The 22296-nt window shown below is 37.0% G+C and overlaps 1 protein-coding gene and 1 pseudogene across 1 annotated transcript in view; both read right to left on the reverse strand.

Moving 5' to 3' along the window:
• The window catches only part of CTNNA3 (catenin alpha 3), a 1292302-nt gene that overhangs the window by 350834 nt on the left and 919172 nt on the right, over positions 1-22296 (reverse strand). The window lies entirely within an intron of this gene.
• On the reverse strand, positions 17862-18536 carry LOC118670283 (annotated as a pseudogene).

Consider the following 22296-nt stretch of genomic DNA (forward strand, 5'->3'; position numbering starts at 1 on the left):
GTTCAAGATTTCTATTCTCAAACTAGTTCTTTTCCAACCCATATTTATAGGAACTCTATAGTACTTATGCAGACACAAGACTATAGAAATAAAAACCACAAAAATACAGTAACTGAAGCCTTCATATTTCTTTTAGTATGTCTTATGTAAGTTCTCACAGTTTCTTCTGTGAAGTAGTTAAGAAATTTATCAAAAGCTCAGAAATAGACCAAAGGTACGATTGCTTATCTTTTGCACATGCTGTTGGGCAGATTTTGTGATTCAGCCCTACCTGGCAGATATCTAATTCTCCAGGAGTATGAATCTTTGTCCCACTTGCTATTTACTGCTGGTTAGAATATTTTACAATTCTGTAGGGGTAGATGCTCATTTTTTTCTTAAAACTGATAGCCTATAAATGAGTCTTGTCACATAGAAATGCAAATGAATTTTATATGGTAGAGATGGAATGATTTTTAGAGAAAAGATCATTCCAAAGGTTACATTTTTATTGTTCTGTAGGGCATTTATCAGTTTTGTTTCTAAATTAGAAATTTTATTTAACCATTCTTTCTTTATCCAGTTCTTCTTAACAAAGCATTATTATCTTGGTGGCTATTAACAATGAATTTTGACACATGTTCACCTTAAATTTCCAAAAGTCTTGCTTTCACCTTGGAAAATTATTCTTTGACTGTGTGCTTTGACTTAGAAGCTACTAATATTGCAAGTATTTTATTTCTACCCACGTGAAAAAGTGTAAAGCAAAAATTGCATGTGGACTCATAGATCTACATGTAAAAGGCAAAACTATAAAGCTCCTAGGAAAATATTTTAAATAACCTTGAATTTGAAAGTGATTTTCTAAATACAACACTGAAAGCATAAGTGATGAAAAAAAATGAAAACTAGGACTTCATAAAAAACAAAGACCTAACAAATAAACAGAAAACAAACAAAAAAATACTTCTGTTCAAGAGAATGAAAAGACAAGCAACAGACCTGGAAAAAATATTTCCAAAACATACCTAATAAAGGGCTGGTATCCAAAATATACAAAAAAAAAAAAATCTTAAAACTCAATAGTAAGAAAACCATAAACTCAGTTAATATAAGCAAAAGATCTGAGCAGACACATCACAAAGAAGATATACAGATGATATGTGATTTTTAGTTTAAAAAGATATCTTGTAGGCTTAAAAATTTTCTAACGTTTATAAAGTTGTGCAAAAGATCTATATAATTATACTAGTGGCCTGGTGCATGAATTTGTACACATTGAAAGAAAATTAATTAGGGGAAATAACCTAATATTGCTATCCGCCCTTTCTCTATAGAGTATCAACCAAATTCACAATCAACAATGACAGATCTAAACACACATGTGCAATTGGCACCAGCGAGAGCTTTATATGTATTGCGCATGCATGAGTCAACTTAGCCTTTATATATATATGAAATAAACTTGTTTAATTAGACCTGCTTTCTGATTTAGCTAAACTTTTTCCAACCCAGTGAAGCACCCCAACTTCTCTTTCAGGTAATTGTCAGCAACACAACAATAAGTATCAACACAAAGCAGATTATTACTGTAGATCATGCAGGGAGAACCAAGGGTAAAATATTTAACTGCAGCAGTGTTTGATATATTCTGCGCAGTGAGAAAACCTGAAGTCATTTTCAAGGTCCACCATTTCTTACTTCTTTTCAGTTGGGTCAAGTTTCTAAGCTTTCTAAATCTCCATTTTCTGGCTAATGAAAAGAGGAAGATTCCACTGAGTCCCCTATCTACCTCCTCCAGGATTTCTGTGAGGATCAAATGAGATGAGGCACAGAAAAAATGTTTCCACCTGGCTATAAAGCAAGTCATGTTCCTAGGCTGAAGAAACTGCAAGGAGACTAGTCGCTAGGGAGAGGAAGCTGGGCATTGTTACGTGACATCATTACCAGGCGCCCACAGATACCATTTCTGGGCTGGGCTGGGCTGTGAGCACATTTTGCGCCATGGTGTCTCGGTGGTGGTGGCAGTGTAGGCTGCGATTTGGTGGGCTGTTGCTCCGGGGGGGTGGCGGGGCCTGTGTCCCACTTCAGGGAAGCCAAGTGTTGCTTTGTGGGTGCCAGGTCCATGGTGCCATTTCTCTGTAAATGGCCACTGCGCATCATGGCAGCTCCTGAGTTGAGCTTCTGCCCCCTGGTGGTCAGTACGTGTCATAGTGACTGGTCAGACAGACACTTAGCATATTAGCCTTTTATATATATAGATAACAAAATGCATTAAAAGTTTCAACACTAATTTTAATTGGGCATGAGTTATCATCTATGCAGTTAGAAAGTTAGTTTTAATTATACAAAGCTTTCAAGAACAGTGCTCTAGTAAAGTTAATATTCTGGAAATGAATGGAGCCATCATAGCCAAAGGAAACCTAAAGCATTCTAGAGATGTCACTGGAGAGATGGTCATAGAAGAAATGAACAAAGTTTTATGCCTCACTATTTACTATTATCGTGTAGAAGCAAGTCCAGGGCAACAGAACATTTTATGCTGTCCTTATCCTGACAAATAAACAGAAAAATAAACCAAACCTTAGTCATTCTCATTCAGCCTTTTCCATTGACTTTTCTTTGACTGAGCTTTTCCATGTTAATTGTCTCCTTGCTTCCTCTCCCATAGACCAAGAACCTATTAACATCTAATATCAAAGCCCTGAGTTAAAAAAAAAAAAAAATAGCTTCGAGGATATTACCAGAGTGAACATCAGGACTGTCAGCAGGAACAGACAGTAGTGAGCAATTCTCCCATATTAAGCAATAAAACCATTCAATTCTGCACACGGGATGCTAATGTTGAATGCCTCTGTTGTTGAAAACTCTTGTAGAAAATAGTCGGTATTTGCTTGGGTGCTATTCCTTGTTTAGGATTGAAAATACAGAATAACTTGCATGTTGAATTACAAAAATTTGTATTATGGGGCACAGGAATAAAAAAAAATCCTGGGGTGGCTCAGTAGTTGAGCATCAATCCAGGAATCAAGAGGTCACAGTGAAATTCCCGCTCACGGCACATGCCCGGGTTGTAGGCTTAATCCACATTAGGGTGTGTAGGAGGCAGCAGATCAATGTTTCTCTTGCATTGATGTTTCTGTTTCTCTCTCCTTCTCCCCCCTTCTCTCTCCAAAACATAATTAAAAACATTTTTTTAAAAAAGAAAGAAAATCATGGCACTATTTTAAGTGACGTCTTGAGGTATATGATACATATAGTAGAACAGAAACCCCAAAGAATAAAATACATAAAATTTTAAATGAACAGATAAAATTAGGAACAAACGAGTTGTTTATAACCTGGGAAATTTTATTTATTTTTATTTCCCCATAACATTAAGTATGCAGCTTAATTATTTCAATTTCTAAAATACAATATCTCTATACATGAAAAGAAAAGGCTAACAATTAAAAAGGGCAAGACTGTTATTAGATAGATGCCTTAGGGAAGTTCATTTCCTCAGTCAATGAATTTATTTTAAACTCAGTCATATTGTTCTTTCATTGAAATTTATTTTTTTCTTACATTTTGTTCTCAGATGCAAAAAAATTCAGAGTAGTCCTTCTCCAGTAGATGAATTTTCTTTCTTGGTCTCATTAGTGATACTTTCAAGGAACCTATCAACATCTGGAATTTGCCACACAAATGACAAACAGGTCCACGAGGTTAGAAGTAATTTCAAGGTATGATTTCTTATTCTCAAATCAGTGTCGTTCACAAAATATTATGAATCCACATGATTGTTTCTAAAAATATGGAAGTGCCTACAAAACTATATGTAATTAGAGAGAAAAATCAAAGGATGATTAAAAAGCGAATGGTAAAAGACACTGCTTCAAATATATAGGAACAATTCTTACAGGAAACTCAATATACTTTATCCCAACTCAGATTTCTATAGTCTGTGCTTATCTTTTACCTTCCCATGGAGTTTCTCCCTGACATTTTCACAAAGCTCTCTACAGTGGTTCTCAACCTTCTGGCCCTTTAAATACAGTTCCTCATGTTGTGACCCAACCATAAAATTATTTTCGTTGCTACTTCATAACTGTAATGTTGCTACTGTTATGAATCGTAATGTAAATATCTGATATGCAGGATGGTCTTAGGCGACCCCTGTGAAAGGGTCGTTCGACCGCCAAAGGGGTTGCAACCCACATGTTGAGAACCGCTGCTCTAGAAGATTCTCTAATACAGCGGTGGGCAAACTACGGCCCACGGGCCGGATCCGGTCCGTTTGAAATGAATAAAACTAAAAAAAAAAAAAAAAGACCGTACCCTTTTATGTAATGATGTTTACTTTGAATTTATATTAGTTCACACAAACACTCTATCCATGCTTTTGTTCCGGCCCTCCGGTCCAGTTTAAGAACCCATTGTGGCCCTCGAGTCAAAAAGTTTGCCCACCCCTGCATCTAATAGATCCTTCTCAGTCATCCTACAACCTCTGAACTAGAAGCTAATTTCATCAATCATCAGCAATTTTTCTCGGAAGAATTCACTTTTACTTGATGCTCTATGTATTTTTATACTGTTATTCATTGTTTAATCTAACTCTGAAAACATACACAGGATCCAAAATTTTATTAAATAAACATGTATTTATTCAGATATTAAAAGGTTAGTAAAAACCTTTTTTGGATATATATATATATCCAAATTCATATATATTCAATATATATATTTAAATTGCACATTTCTATATATATATATATATATATATATATATATATATATATATATATATATATATGCCTAAGCAACCATTCGACTGGTAGCTATGATGTGCACTGACCACTGAGAAGCAAACACTCAACACACAGGCATGGAAACATGGAACAGACTGATTTATCTCAGAAGGAAGTAGGGAGGGAGTAGGGAGGGGAGAGATTAACCAAAGATCTTATATGTATTTGAGGCCTGGTGCACAGATATGTGCACCAGTGGGGTCCCTTGGCCTGGCCTGTGGGGACCGAGCTAATACCAGCAGTCCGACATCCCCCGATGGGTCCTGGATTGCAAGAGGGCAAAGGCCAGGCCCAGGGACTTCACCAGTGCACAAATTCGTGCACCAGGCCTCTAGTATATAAATAATTTTTTTTCTAAAATACACAGGATGTATTCAGGTAGAAACAATTAACAGTGCAGTTCACTAAATTTTATTTTAAAGGTATTGAGATCACTACATGAAATTGTCACAAATTAAAATTTCAAGAGAATGATTATAAAGTTTTTCACCTTAATTATAAGTTGAGTATCCATGTGAAAGTAAGATTTAGAGTTGATTACATGTATTAACAACTTGTAAATGGACCTAGTTAATGCAAATGCTGTGGAAGAGCTACCTAATTAAAAGGTAAAACAGTATTTTTTTTTATTTTTCTGTGACAGATAAAAAATATTTATGAGCAATTCACCAAATGATACATATATGTTCAACAATCTCTGCTGTCTCCCATTATGAAATTTTAAACACAACTAACTGACACCTGTGGGACTCATTGCTAGAGTGATGTCTGTATAAAAACTGAAGAACTTACCAAAAGCTACTTTATTGGGAGAGTTTTTTATACTATAAACAATATATAAATATTAGTTTACTAGATAGTTTTGTATTATTTATATCTTTTTTTCTTTGCACATTTCAATGGTTTTTAGTTACTTCTTTCATGGCTTGCAAAGTATAATCCATGTTCTTTGTGTATGGACACCTTAGTTCATGCTAGATTCAATTTCAGAAAAAAGAGACACAAAAAGTTTAAAACTTCCTATTTAAAGATTTTAAAAATAAAATAGTTCTTTTATTTCCTAATTCTTCATTCAAGAACAAGCTTTTCTTTCACACAGAAATTTCCAGAATGGAATATTGGCATGAAGCAGTCAGATGTCCAACAATTGCAATGATTGCATGAGACCAGTGCAATCTGTCTACAAGATATTGTAGACAGAAAAATTTTTTTTCCAAGATTCAAACATGATGAAAGACAGTAGCACATGGAACAAACATCCATGTAATAAGGATCACAGTAGGGGAAGCCAGTGGGGAGATACTATAATGAGGCCATGATAATAAAATCAGAGAGAAAGGTAACATGATAACAACTGCTAGTAATAATGGGAAGTAAGCTCTTTAAAAGATTGATTAAAATGTGAAACAGAATATGTTGTGTGCCTGTTGTTGTTTTTTATGCTAAGGCTAAAAAAAAAAAAAAAAAAAAAGGCCAGAGAAATATAATCTTTGTTCAAGATCTTGAATAAATATATGAGACTTTTTTAAATGCAAAGAGCCCAGCTGACCTGCACAGCTTAGTCTCCTATTAGTTCTAAATCTCCACCATCAGACCATCTAAGCAAACCATCTTGAACAAATTCAGTGTTATTATCTCAGCAACCTTGCCTGGAAGGCCATTCCCTGCATTTAAGCATCTCTGCATGAAAAACAGATTCGCAACATCTGGTCTAATTTAGTTTTTCTTTAATTTTCATTTTGTTGCCTTTTCTATTTTATTTCCTTTTCCAATCATGTTTGTTGAGCTGCAAATAGCAATTTCCACTCATATCAGTGGTTTTTATCTCACTATTTTAGGGTCAGCGGTCTACCTTGTTCCTTAGATAGCTATAAAATGATAAACTTGAGGAACTATAATTACTCGTGCTCTCCTCATACATTTTGGAAAGCTGGCATAATTTTATTTCCCTATAGTGTTATACACATCAATAAAACACCTGAGTTAAAATTGGCTAGGAATATTTTCTTAATGCTATGTGTCCATGGGTTCTGATTTATTTACCTTTCCTGCTTTAGGTTGCCTCTTGTATCTTTTCCTCAGTTCTCAACGTTGAAAAAAAATTGATCCCTTAAAACAATATAATTTTAATAAAAAAACACACAGAAGGTATAAGATGTTATGCCCAAATGATAAACACAAAGCTTGACTTTGACAGTCAAGTAAATTCAAATGCATGGGATCCTACATTGCATCATAATTTTGGCATACGGTGCATGTATGGAACAGTGGGGCTGTCAGACAATATTATAAAATAATATTAAATAATTTAAATAAGAACTAGACTATTATACTCATACTTTATATTCACACAAAACTTTAGATATAACATTAACAAAATGTCATCTTTTATCAAGAAATATGAAGCCAAAATGCAAAATTCCTTTGTTCATTATCCTGCTATACCATAGACTTTAGGCCATCCGTTATCTAAAGAAAATTGCTGCCCTGACCGGTTTGGCTCAGTGGATAGAGCGTCGGCCTGTGGACCGAAGTGTCCCAGGTTCGATTCCGGACAAGGGCATGTACTTTGGTTGTGGGCACATCCCCAGTAGGAGGTGTGCAGGAGGCAGCTGATCGATGTTCCTCTTTCATTGATGTTTCTGACTTTCTATCCCTCTCCCTTCCTCTCTGTAAAAAATCAATACAATATATTTTAAAAAAATAAAAATAAATAAATAAAGAAAATTGCTGTATGAGCCCTAAATTATCATATTTCACTGAATATAGTCATATGCGATGAATTTAGTCTAATCATGCTTTATGACACTGCTTCCCCCATAGTGAACTTACATGACTTATACTTTCAGTCCTTCAAAGGTTAATTTTTATATGATCTTACTTATGTAATTTGCCGTCAGGTGCCAAGAAAAATACACATTTTCCCTTGATATTAACAATGCCACTTGTCTGCCTCAACCAAAATAAGTTCATACCATGTGTTTATAAATTATTTATGTGAAAATTATCTCTTCATTAAAACAACAAACTATGCCCTAACCTGTTTGGCTCAGTGGATAGAGCATCGGCCTGCAGACTGAAGGGTCCCAGGTTCAATTCCGGTCAAGGGCATGTACCTTGGTTGTGGGCATATCCCCAGTAGGGGGTGTGCAGGAGGCAGCTGATCGATGTTTCTAACTCTCTATCCCTCTCCCTTCCTCTGTAAAAAGCCAATAAAATATATTTTTTTAAAAATAAAACAACAAACTATGAATACAAATGCCTAAACAAAACAATGGTTCACAACATCTCTAAAAATAATTGAAATTCTGAAGACATACACATATACACAATCATACATATATATTTGTATAATATAGGTGGAGGCAGAACATTCAAAGGGTGGGATTACTATAGAGGAGTGGTTCTCAACCTTCCTAATGCCGCGACCCTTTAATACAGTTCCTCATGTTGTGGTGACCCCCAACCATAAAATTATTTTCGTTGCTACTTCAAAACTGTAATTTTGCTACTGTTAGGGATTGTAATGTAAATATCTGATATGCAGGATGTATTTTCATTGTTACAAATTGAACATAATTAAAGCATAGTGATTAATCACAAAAACAATATGTAATTATATATGTGTTTTCTGATGGTCTTAGGCGACCCCTGTTAAGGGTCATTTGACCCCAAAAGGGGTCCCGACCCACAGGTTGAGAACCACTGCTATAGAGGGAGGAAGTAGGAGTGATGCCCTAACACCAGGCTAACATTGATGGGATTGTGCAAACGTCTACCTTTTTCTTATTATGTAAATGAGATATAGAAGAGTTAGGCAACTGTGTAAAGGACCATGTTTCAATGGTATCACCAATTTGGATTTAACATTATCTTTGTACACATTTTGATAAGTTTATAGGAATGAAAAACAGTTTGGGGGTCAAATACCCATGGTTTCACTCCTTGTACACAGCTCTAGTTTAGAGCTAATAAAAATGTCGATAGAATGAATGTTCAGCATTAAACAAAACCTAGGGTTATGGTGCTAAGTTATGTAATTTACATTAAATAATTATCTTGATGTCTGGCATATACCATGTACTCAATAAATTATGTTGTTGTTATTTCAAGTAATAAATGAGTTATTTTAAAATAAAGAAAAACATAATGGGATGAGCTCTAAGTAATATTTTAATTAATTAAACAGTTTGTCTATTTTCAAGCATTTGCTACTCTTTGACCTCCTCGAGGAGGTAATATGTCTTCCCAGTCATGTGCAGGAACTCCCATACATTCCCCCAACTCAAAACCACATAAATGTCTCTGAAACATTTTCTCTAAAGCCCCCAGCCTTCTCCTTGTAACACTCCCATCTGCATTTCCTATGCTTTTGCAGCACTCCACCTTGGAGCAGTACATAATGAACTGGACTCAGATGCCCTGTGTTCCTGTTTTGTGCTGCACTGGCTTACAAGGTTGTGCTTTTTTCTGTTTCAAGATGTTCCTTAAAAAAACAGACTTCAAACTCAACCTTCTGTCTTCCTAATTTGCTCCAACTCTGTTCTCTTGGTAAGACCATTGGTGATTGGATTTGTTATACATGCCCCTCCCAGCCATACTAACCACATCTCTGTGTTGGTTACATATCAAAAGTAACATGTTTTCAGACTGTCTTGTCAACCTAAGTAGACATTTTAACTCTTTAGTTTTTACTACACAGTAGAATGAGACATTTATCCAGCATTATGGTTTGGGGAGGCAAAATCAGATTTCTCTGGAAGTGCCAGCAGCAGTATCATCTCTCCATGAAGAAGAAGAAGAAGAAAGAAAAAAAAAGGATAGTGCCCAGCTGGTGTTGCTCAGTGGTTAAATATTGACCTATGAAGCAGTATACCATGTTTGGATTCCAAGACAGATGGCCAGGTTGCGGGCTCAGTCCCCAGTGTGGGGCATGCAGGAGGCAACTGTTTAATGATTATCTCTCATCATTGATGTTTCTATCTCTCTCTCTCCCTCTTCTTTCCTCTCTGAAATCAATAAAAACATGCTTTAAAAAAGAAAAGCATATCTAGCGGCAACCAATCCAAACAGAAAAGAAACTAAGAACATTTGAGAATAATTTTGAGGACTGTTTCCCAACCGTATGCATCTTCTTGACACTCAAAGGAGGGCTCTTCCCATTTTGAGAATCACCATTTTAAATAGGTAGGAGTTGCTCTTTACTCTTTCATTTCTTCATATTTAGGCACTCTTCAGTGCCACTGAGAATGGGAATGGAATACAAAATACTGTGGGTTTTCATATCCATTGAAGAGTTTACTTTCCACTACTCATGTAATATAAATGGTCTATATCAGCGGTTCTCAACCTGTGAGTCGCGACCCCTTTGGGTGTCGAACAACCCTTCCACAGGGGTCACCTAAGACCATCGGAAAACACATATATAATTACATATTATTTTTGTGATTAATCACTATGCTTTAATTATATTCAATTTGTAACAATGAAATTGGGGCTCACCACAACATGAGGAACTGTATTAAAGGATTGCAGCATTAGGAAGGTTGAGAACCACTGGTCTATATGCTTGTGTTGTCTGGATTTCCAATGTGACAGGGAAAAATTAAGAATCTATGGAAATCTGTTTTCTGTTTCAATTTTTGGTTATTTAAACTTGAAACTATAGGAAGAAAAAGCCAGTATAGTTATAATTTAAACTTAATCTTCAGTGCTTGTATGTGGAAGACATATACATACACATATGTTGTTCATATGGAAAATAATACAATAACCCTATATAAGAGAGGAATATGCTAATTAGTCATTATGCCCTGAGGCATAACGACCAAGCGCATCACGACCAGATCACAGATCAGGAGGAGGGTGGGCCAGCGAGGTGCAAGCCAGCTGTGGAGAGCTACAGGAGCAGGCAGGGCAGCAAGCTATGAGGGGAGGAGGGGGGAGGGGGCAGGGGGAGCTACAGGAGGGCAGCAGCGACCTACTGGCACACAGATTCGTGCACAGGGCTACTAGTTAACGTATAATAATACAAGAATAAACTGTTTTGCGTACTCACAACTATAAACTTACTTTTGCCAACCCCTATGTATACAATACAAAGCACACTTACTGTATCTTGTTGACATAGTATTGTCTCCTTTAATCATATAAATAACACAAAAATAATTACTATTATCCTCATTCTTTTTAAAGGAAAAAAAAGTAAATATAACCTATTCCAAGTTTGAATATTAATAATAAATGGTACAGCTAGAGTTGAACCAGAAAGTCTGACTAAAGGACTTTTACTTTAAACCATTTCTTGATGTTACTACTCTAGCATAATCATGCAATTATAAATAGTTATATTCATAAGTTTCCATGACTATTCAGTGAAATCTTCCGCATAGCAACAGTAGATTGTAGTGATATGCTTTGCTTTCTTAAGGTTTAAGAGCTCCCTGAACAAAATTTTTCAAAGGAATTTATCTAGTAGTCACTAAGTTGCTCTGTTTTGTTAAACTGGTGTGAATTTACTCTTTAGAAGACCCCTCTGATAATAATAAATATCTATGGTCTGACTTTCCAACAATATTAAACACCAGATAACAGATTTATGTGATTATGCAAAAACACCCAACTACTTTAAGCAGAATGCTTTCTCACACATGCATGTATTCCAACCACATAGGGGATTTAAACAACCGTGCTTAAAAGAAAGAAAAAGGGAGGAAGATTTGAGTCAATTCGTCATTTTTATTACCTACTCTCAACTCTACCAAAACCACATCTAAAGAACATATATCACTGGCATTTACTGCTGTTTCACCACTCACTCCACTTTTGAAGCAGCCTGTGCAATATCAAATGGATGCACCTGCCTATATACAGTATCACACACTGTCGGAGGAAGGCCTAGCATTAACAATAGGAAGGATAAATAAAGAAACTCTCGGAACATTGCTGCTTTTTAGATAGCCCCTAATATTTAAATCTTCCTTCTCTCTCTTAGTTCTTTAATTAGCTGTGACTTTGATATTAGGCATATATTTGTTTGAAGATAAAAACCTACTCTAACAACTTTCACATATAATGTGTATTTTCACTCATTATTGCGGTTCCATTCTAACACTTGTAAATTACTTTTTAAAACTCATTTTGTTCATAGTTCTCATTTTTAAAATTTTTTTTTCTTCTTCAAATGTAAAATCATAGTTCATTCAACCATTTCTTTCTCTTAATAAAGCATGTGTCATCTTTTAATCATAAAATAGGAGGTCCACCATGCAGAACATAGGGGTCACCAAGATCATCCTCATTGGCACAAAGAATCAGGGGGAAAACTGTAATGTGGACAAAGCTTCTCTTCACTGTACTTTTTAAAAATTTCATTTTCTAATATCTCTTCTTCCAAACCTCAAAGTTTAATTGTTCTTAAGCTATTAAAAGTATACAATGGGCTTACCATTAAAATTTCCTGGTATGTAAATAGTCTTCCCACTCCTCATTTATTCTTTCAATAATACTTACTCTTTTGTGAAAATGGCCTTGCCAAACAATGTTTGGATTAAAAAAATTCAAACTAAAATGTCAATGACTCTAATTCTGATGTCTAATGAGTACATTAAAGAACAGTGTGGTAACCTAGCTGAAAATGAATATATAATTCATAGACTGGAATAGGAGATATATTTCAATCAGAAAGTTCTCCTCGCTATTTCTTATCTATATGAGCAGGCAGTAAGCGCACAAATCTCACACTCTTGACACATCCGAGGAACAAACACTGCCAATGGACTCCTGACCCCGAAGTGGAAATAGAATATACAAATTAATCTCTGAATGCATTGCTTTTCTCCTTTTTTAAAGTGAGCACATTATTCCAAAATAACGTTAAGTAATTTCTGGAGTTATTCTATCAACATAATTTTGATTGTATCAAATATACTTCTATAGACATTTTCTGGGTATTCTAGGTGTCTCTCACATACCAAGGAGTTACCTTGTTTCCAGAAACATGGTTAATGATGGCACCTTCAAATGGGAAATCCTTGGGGAAAACTGAATAATGAGAAGAGGCCAACAGGAAGTTTCCTGGTTATGAGCATTTATGTTGCCCTAACTTGGCTTCTTGCTCCTGACCTACTTAATATGCTTCGGAATGATCACCTCACCTCATCTGACCCTCTTCAATCTAAATTTCTGCACAGAATGTCCTCCGTAGCACTAGAAATATATAAAAGGGCCAGGAATAAACTTAGGGTGCTTCTAAATTTAGCAGTTACTTTGGGGAAACCAGGAGAGATAACATAACCACAATAAAATAGTATAGCTCTGTGGCTGGCAAACTGCGGCTCGCGAGCCACATGCGGCTCTTTGGCCCCTTGAGTGTGGCTCTTCCTAAGCCTTAGGAGTACCCTAATTAAGTTAATAACAATGTACCTACCTATAGAGTTTAAGTTTAAAAAATTTGGCTCTCAAAAGAAATTTCAATCGTTGTACTGTTGATATTTGGCTCTGTTGACTAATGAGTTTGCCGATCACTGGTGTAGCTAAACACACTGGTGCAGTCATAAAGATGAAATACATGATGAAGTTTGATTTTGTGGAATTTGACGTGAGAACACTTTGGGAAATCCAGAAATCGAAGGATAATTTTGATAGCAGTGAGATCATAACCATATAATAGATCACTGTCTTCTAGCTAGATTCACTTCAGAGTCATTTGGTTTATTTATAAAATAGCAAAACAAGATACAAGACTGATCGTTTTCTTTTTAACCTTGTAATAGGTCTTATTCAAAAACTTATAAAAATACAACTACAACCAAGAGTCTGATTATGCAAAATTCTCATTTCTTTTTCTTAAAATATATTTTTATTATTGATTTCAAAGAATAAGGGAGAGAAAGAGAGAGAGAAATATCAATGATGAGAGAGTATCATTGGTCAGCTTATGGTCATTACTCTGCAGTGATTTTTACAGAAATAAGGAATTCATGACTTCATTTAATGAGCATTTATAAGACATCATCAATTAAGGATAGTCCTGGTATTTGAGACACTGCTGAACAGGAAAAACTACATGCAGATTTCTTGAGTTCTCCAAGAAGTTTCTCTAAAGAAAATAAGGAAGACATAACTGTGCAAAAGGAAAACCTGAACCACTGACCTTGCAAATGATACTCTAAGAAGCTCCAGAGTCGATAAGGACATTCCCAAATTGAGGCAAGGAGGTAATATATATTCATATGAATATAAGCTTGTCACTAACTACAGACCACCACTTAGAAGGTGGCATAACTGTAGGCAATATGTTTTCTATGTGAAAGGTGATTTTTAGTGAAAGTCATAGACATGAGCCCTCGGCAACTGATATTCCCAGCGGCAAGGGTACGTTGCATAGTTTCTAAAGAGAATAGACTACCACAGTATCTACTACAGCCCACCTCTTGTACCGCTCAAATTTACTTGTTTCTTAGCGTAAATTCATTCCAGATGGAAATGGCTTTTCTGGAAACCTGGTTGGTCTTTGTTTGTTGGGTAGCTTAACACGTAACAAATTAGTGAGATGAATTACAGCCTGCACTGATGGGATTGATCTTTAGGCTATAACCAAGACTCACAATTGTCTCGACCATCATCCGAACTATATTCCCCTAATTTTGAGCCATCATCTCTGATAATCTAGGCACCATTGCATGGTGGGGTGACCCTGACTCTCATCCCTGAGAGCTCTAAACCTCTGGTTACCTTCACTTCCTAGTCATGCCTGCTGTACTTGTCTGTTTATTAATAAATCTTGGCATGGAAACAGTAAGAGGTGTCAAAATAATCACTCAAGTTTCAAACATATTATTCTCTTCCCCAATTGGGTAGCATAACCCTATCTCCTGCTAATCTTTTTGTTACCTGATGGATTGGATTGAAGTGAGTAAACAGGATCACTATTAAATAGAATGAGTAAGATTAGAAGAAGAGTGACTTTAGAAAGGAAATCAGGAAATCTTGTTTGATCATATTAATTTTAAGATATCCCTACACATGTGCCAATAAGTGAAGATGCCTAACAAATAGGTGGATATACAGGCACCAGCTAAGAGAAAAGGTGAGACTAACATTAACAATTTGGAAGTCATACATATTTAGATTGGCCACTGGAATAAATGGCTACAATAATCTATAATAATAAAAGCAAAATATGCTAATTAGACCGACATTCTTCCAGATGAAGCCAGGGCTATGAGGGAAGCCTGGGTCCCGGGTGTTGGAGGGAAGCTAGAGGGAAGCCGGTGCAAGCTGGTGCCGGCAGCTGGGGGAAGGAAGGCCTACTCTTGCACGACTTTACTGCATTGGGCCTCTAGTGTTTAAGATAAAGATCAATGCAAGTGAGGAGGCCATGAGATGGAGATATCATCTGAACAAATGTGAATCATACAGAATGAGGGCAAAAACAGCAGTGAAAGGGAAATCATAAATTTAGATACAAATTTTTTCCATACATTTACTTTTGTTTAATATAAACCATATCTTCTTTTATTGTTCATGGGACATATTTGGAAAAATTTAAGAGAAAATAAAACATTACTATGTAGTTTAAGAAACACTGGGGTTAAAAAGAAAAGTTAGGTAGGCATAAAAACTCCAGGATTTTGTGAAATATATAGCATATTAATATGAAACTTAAATGTACAAAAGAGATGACGCATATAGAATTTTCAAAACTTATTTGATTACCATTTTCAATGATTATCTCACAGAATTAGCATTACAAGGAACATATAGAACATATCCAGAAAATCCTAATCAACAATTCAGGGCAGTAGGTCACACAAATCTTGAGAATGTGATCAAACTTATGGGTACCACCCTCCCCCCCCCCATGAAAATGCACGCACACACACACTCACACACTGTGCACAATTTCTTTATATATATATTGATTTCTAAGAGGAAGTGAGAGGGAGAGAGAAATGGCAACATCAATGATGAGAGATAATCATTAATCAGATGCTTCCTGCATGCCTCCAACCAGGGATTGAGTCCGCAACCTGGGCCTGTGCCCTGACCAGGGATAGAACAGTGACCCCCTGTTCAGAGGTCAGTATTCAACCACTGAGCCACACTGGCCAGGCCACAATTTCATATAATTACTCAAACTTTGAGGATCCCCCATAGAGTGTAGGTTACAAATCTCTAACCTCTGTTCCAGTTCCTAATGTCTGGTCTGTTAGGCAGCACCATGAGCATCACTTGAGCACGTGTTAGCTGGATATGCAGCATCTCGGGCCTCATCCTGGACTTACTGAATCAGACTCTGCATTTTAAAAAGCTTCCCTGGTGATTTATATCACATTTCAGTTAGAAAAGTCCTACTCTAGAAGGTCAAATAGTTAATTTCCACACTCAATAAAAAGAAAACTGCCTTACATTTCCAGACAATTACAATAATTTTAAACATTTCTTTTGAATTTCTTCCAAGTTTTTACACTGACTCAAATCAGACTTAATCATAGCTGAGGATTAGCACTTTTCACATTTTGTCATTTTTATAAAACAAACAACAGTCAAATGTAATAACCATTAATTATGTGGCTGGTGCAAGCTATAAAGCTTGAAAAGGCATCCTCTTGCGTCTTAACGCCACTAATGTATGATTTACAAAGGCATAGCAGTGTAATCTTAGGAGTCTTTATATTTCCTTAAAAGATTAAATAGCCATGTAACTCCATTATCTAGAAGGTTAGGCAGAAATGTCAGCCCCTGGATGTCACATAATGAAGAGTACTGATTCGTAATAACAGAACACAAGGTCTTTCCTTGGGAGATTTATGTCTGATTGCAATTGTCCATGTCCAGATACCCACAATCAATAATAGGCTCCACTTTATCTGCCAAAGTAGAATTTTAAAATATGAAAGCGAAGGTTTGAAAAAAGTGGAAAGGTAATCTCCATGTATTAAATCTCACAGCTAAATTCTCCTGTTTGATATAATCTGTCTATTCTTTCCTTCAAGCTACACTTTGAAAGAGTAGAACTGGTACATTCGCACATTTTCTTAAATTTGTTCCACTTTTCCTTCTCATTGATGAAACAGAAAGATATTAAAGCATTTAAAATAGACAATTATTTTCTAAAGAAATGGTGCTCTGGTCAAGCAATTTAGTTCAAAAACAAATTTTAAAATTCATAAGAGCTCCAAGATACATGTGATATGGATATGAGAAAAAATAGTAAGTTCAGAAATAGAAAGCTGAAATGAACCCTGCTTATCAGTTATTTGTAGAAGTAAGTGAGGCATGGACTGTATTTTTTAAAAATTTCTATTTTTTCCCAGAGTCTGTCCTCTTTTTTTTCCCTCTTTATTGATTAAGGTATTACATATGTGTCCTTACCCCCACTGGGCCCCCCACCCCTCCAACTCATGCCCTCATCCCCCTAGTGTCTGTGACCATTGGTTATGCTTATATGCATGCATACAAGTCTTTTGGTTGATCTCTCCTCCTTCCCCCCATCCTCCCCTGCCATCCCTCTGAGGTTTGACAGTCTGTTCAATACTTCTCTAGGGATTGCCATTTCTGGGAGCCTGACTTTATGAAGTCTGTAAACAAACTATTCAATGTTGATACTTCTTCACTGATCTTTAGAGGTAACCATTACATTATTTATCTTATACTCACTGCATTAGTTATGATCAATAACTTTCTGCAGTAGTTTTGTTTTGTTTTGTTTAATTTTGGCCAGCACAAATTGTTCAAAGTCAAACTGACAAGGAGATTTGAACATGCTTATTAATATTCACCCATTAACCCTTGCTAAAATAAAAAAGGCCTTAATTTCTTACAGGAGCCTCACTGAAACTATTTTCTATTATTTTAATATTTTTTTCTCTAAGCCCACTCCTGTTTCTCTGTAACGCTTTTTTTTTTATTAAAAATTTGCTTTATTTTTCTGCTGAATTGAGTACTAGCTTCTACTTAAGTCAGATTTTTTAAAATGGGTTCCAATTATTAGCATAGAGAGCATCACCTTACCAATAACAAATAATAAATCAAACTAGGTCCCAGTGGTTATGGCTACATCTAGGTTGTTGGGATGATCAAGAACTCTTATTTGTTTGCATTAGCTTTTAGTTCTTGGTTATATCTCCAAATATGAAAGAGCTCAAAGGCTCCTGCTGCCCTGAAAACGCAAACAGACTCCAGTTTTTTTGGAATAATTACAAGTGAGTATCTTGAACAAATAAGCCCTGTAGCCATAAAACAGCAGACTGAGCTGTGCTGAGTTTTTCTGCAGGTCTGGCCATGTCAGCCAACCCAGCACACACCACCCCCATTTCCTAATTGGAGCCCAGAAGAAAAACTGTTCTGGGATCTGCCGGGTGGTTGGACAGAGGCCTCAATTTCTCAGGCAGCACGAGCTCCACTTTCTCGAGGACCTGGTGGTAGGTGGCCCTCTAGCCCACTCCTGTCTCTCTATAACTCCTGCAACAGAAAAGTATGGGTCATTCTCAACTAAAAGCCGGATCAGTTCCTAAAATTAAAAAAAAAATAATATTTTTGTCCAGGCTTTTTTCATGTACATCATTGATGTTTGTTTAAGTTATTTTTTTAAAAAAAACAGGAAGTGGTTCCTCTGTAATTGATAGGCTATTTTAAAGTGAATTGTGCCTAGCTCTTTTTCTGATATGCATCAGTAGGGATTGGTGGATAAATGCTATGCTTATTATCTCAACATTGCACTTACCTCTTTGCTTTTTTCACGTCACTTGCTGCAGTTTTCATAAATGCCGGAGTTCTCTCATTCAAGTCACTAATAATCTCTATGACTGCCTAATTTCAATTCACTGTATTGATGATTTGATTTTAACACTTTTAGTTTTATTTATCTCAGAACCCCCTTGTTTCTCTAGTTTTGTTTTTCTTTCTTTATATGCCAGTGGGATTTAAAAGCTGTAGCTCCAGCTCTCTGATTCATACAATGCATTTTGTTTCAATTTTTCTTCAAACCTGAAAAAACTTTGAATAATGGGAAAGAAAAGAAATACAATTCTATCCTAGAGTATAATGCCTTTGGCTTTGGTTCCCTCTCGCTGCTAAATATGTATAGCTTCGGATACACAAAGATATATATCTTGATTTTTATATCCTTGCTACATATTTTTTCCTTTTAATCTTTTATTGTTATATTTTCAATATGAACTTACAATGTTATTTTGGCTTATGTTCCTTTCCTTGTATTTATATTTTGTACTAGCCTTCCCTTGAGCTCTTTTAATGCTGGAAATGTATTATGAATCCTCATATTGCCAGTACCTGAGTTCTGCAAATTTGTATAGTAGGCAATCAATAAAGGTTTGTTGATTGGATCAATGAATCTTCTCAATATGTATAATGTGTTTGTCCAACTAAAGAAAATACACCGATATTTGTGACACTGAAAAAAAAATGGCGGCAGAGTAGGTGGATGCTGCACGGACATGCTCCCAGGAATAAGCTGGAATGACAACTGAAATATGGAAAGGTTTCCTAAATAATCAATGGAAAACTCACAGGAGAGGACCCTGATACCCAAGGACTGAAGGTGGAGACTGCATAGAGACTAGTAGGAGGGGCAGAGGCGCGAAAGGGCTGACTGGGAACCCAGAGGCAGCAACTGAAGTCCTGGAGAGATATCTCAGCTGTGGGGGTAAAGGGGGGGTGCCACTGAGCACTGTGGGATCTAATCCCAAAGCTGGGCTCCCCAGAAGAGAGCACCAAACTGAAGAAGGTACCCACATAACATCTAGCTGTGAAAAGCAGTGGGGTGCTGTCTGCCAGGGCGTGGCAGCTGAAAGTTCAGACACTCTCTTAAAGGGCCAATACACAAAAATTCCCTGTGGAGCCACCCACCATGTGCTCTGGCAGAGGGAGGATGAAGTGGACTGGATCTGTGAGAGCAGAATCCAGGACTGGGGACTCTGGGATAGAGCTCAGACAGCAGACACCCCAAGTTTCCTGGGCTGAGTCATTCCTTCACACAGTGGAGGACATCCTTCCTACATAGACATTTGCCATGCCTGGCGGGGGGGGGGGGGGGGGGGGGGGGGGGGGGACAGTCACAAACTCTATTGGAAAACACCTTGCCCTGAGGCCACTTAAGAGATTAAAAGTAACAATTAGCCTCCAGGAAGAAGCAACTGCCCCACCCTGTTGAAAAACTCTTGCTACACCTGAGGATGATTGCCTGGGGGCAATTCAAGTCAGAATCCTATTAGTCTATAGACAGAGGCAGTCTCTTGAGGCTTTGAGTCTTTGCCCCATCCAATTATTCAGAAACAGTCTTTAACACTGTCTAGCACTAAAGATTGACAGGTGTAGAGGATCTACCTAATACATAGGCACAAATTCAAACAGACAACCAAAATAAGGTAACAAAGAAACAACCCCCAAATGAAAGAACTAGCAAATTCTCCAGAAGAAGAGATAAATGAAGCAAAGAAATTTATCTGAAACAGAGTTTAGAGTAATGATGGCAAAAATGCTCAACAGTATGAAAAATGATATAGTAACTATGAAAAAAGAACAGTCTGAGATAAATAATGACATAGCACAAATAAAGAACATATTGGAAGGAATACACAGCAGATTAGGGGAAGCTGAGGATCAAATCAGTGAATTAGAAAACAGAGTTGAAAATATAGAACCAAAAAGAAAAAAACAATTAAAAGACAGGAGGAAAGCTTAGGGAGCTGTGGGACAATGTGAAATGTAACAATATTAGAATAGCAGGTGTGCCAGAAGATGCAGAAAGAGAGAAAGAAATAGAGAAGGTGTTTGAAGAAATAATGATAGAAAAGTTCCCTAACCTGGTAAAGGAAAAAGTTACACAAGTTCAGGAGGCACAGAGACCCCCAAACAAGAAGAACCCAAACAGACCCATGGTCAGACACATCATAATTAAAATGCCAAAAATTAAAGAGAAAGAATTTTAAAGGCAGCAAGAGAAAAGAAAACAGTTACCTACAAAGGAGTTCCCATAAGGCTGACACCTGACTTCTCATCAGAAACTCTACAGGCCAGAAGGAAATGGCATGAAGTACTCAAGCTAATGGAAAGCAAGGATCTGAGACCAACATTACTATATCCAGCAAGGCTATCATTCAAAATAGATGGTCAAATAAAGAGCTTCCCAGACAAAAAAAAAAAAAAAAAAAAAAAAAAAAAAAAAAGGCTAAAGGAGTTCATCACCACCAAGCCAGCATTACAAGAAATTGCTATAAGGGATTGTTGAGAAGAAGAAAAAGAGATAGAAACCTAGCCATACATAAATATAATGGCAATAAATAAGTACCTATCAATAATAACCCTAAATGTAAATGGACTAAATGCTCCAATCAAAAGGTGTAGGGTAGCAGAAAGGATACAAAACCATGACCCAACTATATGCTGTCTACAAGAAACCCACCTCAAAACAAAAGACACACACAGGATGAAAGTGAAGGGGTGGAAAAAATATTCCATGCAAATGGAAAAGAAAAAAAAGCTGGAGCAGCAATACTCATTTTCAGAACACTAGAGGCCAGGTGCCTGAAATTTGTACATGGGTAGGGTTCCTAGGCCTGGCCGGCAATCAGGGCCAATCTGTGTGGTGACCGGTGGGGCAATAAGGGGGCCCCCACTGGCACCTGCCTTGGCCGGCCTGGCGCTGCTTGACAGTTGGCCCTGCCCCCTGCTGCCGGTCGCCTCCCTCTGCGGGTTGACTGGCAGGGTGATTGCAGGGCCCCTGCTGGCACCTGCCTTGGCTGGCCTGCGGGCTGGAGGCAGCTCCTGTGTTGAGCATCTGCCGCCTGGTGGTCAATGTGCATCATAGTGGCCAGTCATTCCACTGGTTATTCCTCCATTTGGCTGATTTGCATATTAGGCTTTTATTATATAGGATTTCACCCCAATGCAGCAGAATATACATCTTCTCAAGTGCACATGGATCATTCACAAAGATAGACCACAAAACAAGTCTCTATAAGTTCAAGAAGATTGAAATCATATCAAGCATCTTCTCAGATCACAATGGAATGAAATTAGAAATCAACTACAGTAAAAACACCCCAAAACATGCACCCCTATGCTCATAGCGGCACAATTTACCATAGCTAAGATTTGGAAACAACCTAAGTGCCCATCAGCAGATGAGTGGATTAAAAAACTCTGGTATATCTCCACAATGGAATACTACGCCACTATATTTTTACCATTTGCAACAGCATGGATGGAACTGGAGAGCATTATGCTAAGTGAAATAAGCCAGTCGGAGAAAGATAAAAATCACACGATCTCACTCATTTGTGGGATATAATGATCAAAATAATCTGATGAACAAGAATAGACCCAGAGACAAATGGTAGGTGTGTGTGTGTGTGTGTGTGGGGAGGGGTGTTTAGAGAGCAACCAAAGGACTTGTATGCATGCATATTAGCATAACCAATGGACACAGACACTGGGGTGGTGGGGGCTTGCCTGGGGTGAGAATGGCTGGGCGGCAGGGGGCGGGGGGGCGGTGTTAACC

This window comes from Myotis myotis, unplaced genomic scaffold, assembly GCF_014108235.1.
Source record: "Myotis myotis isolate mMyoMyo1 unplaced genomic scaffold, mMyoMyo1.p scaffold_m19_p_15, whole genome shotgun sequence".
Classification (NCBI taxonomy): Eukaryota; Metazoa; Chordata; class Mammalia; order Chiroptera; family Vespertilionidae; genus Myotis; species Myotis myotis.